Genomic DNA, 1,753 nt, shown 5'->3' on the forward strand with positions numbered 1-1,753 from the left:
GAAAACAAACCCCTCCCACCCAGCACTCCGCCAATCACAGGGGGGGGGGCTGCTAAAGTGGGAGGGGCTTTCTGCTGTTAACTCCTTCATGGCCACGTGACGCCTAGTCATGGACTCAGTCTGTATACCAAAACAAAAGAATAAAAAGGCAGCACTGAAGCATAGTAGCACAACAATAGATGATCTATACACATTTTATTGAGAGAGAGAAAAAAACATGGCGCAGATTTATCAAAGAATGTCTACGGTAGAGATATTTCCCCACGTTTATTTGGGGCGGTGGGTTTGATGAGCGTGCGTCTTATTTATCAAAAAGGTGCGGCAGGACGATGAATTTTGCGCAGCTCTGCTACCACATACACTTTATCTAGACGCTTGTGGGGGAGGGAAGTAGATACTTTCCGGGTCCTGAATTTGGCAGGTGAGGTGTTCACACTATGGGTTCACACTACGTTTTTTACTTACGGTTCCCGTATACGGCTGGGAGGAGGGGGCGGGGCTTAATCGCGGAATAGGGGAACCGTATTTAATGCATTTATATGAGCCGACCGGAGTGAACCGCAGCCTCCGGTCGGCTGCGTTTTCAGCCGCATGCGTTTTCCCGACCGCAGGCAAAAACGTGGTCGACCGTGTTTTTGCCTGCGGTCGGGAAACCGGATACGGACGAAAAGCAGCCGACCGGAGGCTGCGGTTCACTCCGGTCGGCTCATAGACATGCATTAACTACGGTTCCCCTATACGGCTGAGTGCGGGCGACGTAATTAAGCCCCGCCCCCCTCCTCCCAGCCGTATACGGGAACCGTAAGTACAAAACGTAGTGTAAACCCAGCCTTACACAGAGCCTTTTAGACGCTACAATCAAATTTGATTGCGGTGTCTAAGGAGTTAAAGGGGTACTCCGCCCCTAGATATCTTATCCCCTATACAAAGGATGGGGGATAAGATGTCAGATAGCGGGGGGTCCCGCTGCTGGGGACCCCCGTGATCTTGGCTGCAGCACCCACCTGTACGGCTTCCGGCAACGCTGGAGGCTTCGGATCCCAACCACAATGGCGGAAGAGCGTGACGTCACGACTCCGCCCCGTGTGACGTCACACCCCGCCCCCTAAATGCAAGTCTATGGGAGGGGGCATGACGAACGCTCTTCCACCATTGTGGTCGGGATCCGAAGCCTCCAGCGTTGCCGGAAGCCGTACAGGTGGGTGCTGCAGCCGAGATCCCGGAGGTCCCCAGCAGCGGGACCCCCCGCGATCTGACATCTTATCCCCTATCCTTTGGAAATCGGTCATCTTCTGCTCTGGTCTGTGGGAGGGCAGGTCAGAGCAGAAGACTCCCGGAAGACAGCGGAGGCAGGTTAGGGGACCTACGGCTGCCGTGCTGGATGATCGGATCGCCCCGCGGCGATCCGATCATCCATTTAAGTGATTGCGATGCTGCAGATGCTGTGATCTGTATTGATCACGGCATCTGAGGGGTTAATGGCGGACATCCGCGGGATCGCGGGTGTCTGCCATTACCGGCGGGTCCCTGGCTGCGATCAACAGCCGGGACCTGCCGCGCATGATCTGGTTATGCTTAGGACGTAAATGTACGTCCTGGTGCGTTAAGTACCACGTCGCCAGGACGTACATTTACGTCCTTTGTCGTTAAGGGGTTAATCTACTTTTCTGAATTCCCCTTGAAAACAATGTCGGGCAGAATTTTTTTTTACCATTGACTTCTATTGAATTCTGCTCGCCGATTCCACTTGAAG

Source organism: Hyla sarda, chromosome 10, assembly GCF_029499605.1.
Source record: "Hyla sarda isolate aHylSar1 chromosome 10, aHylSar1.hap1, whole genome shotgun sequence".
Classification (NCBI taxonomy): domain Eukaryota; kingdom Metazoa; phylum Chordata; class Amphibia; order Anura; family Hylidae; genus Hyla; species Hyla sarda.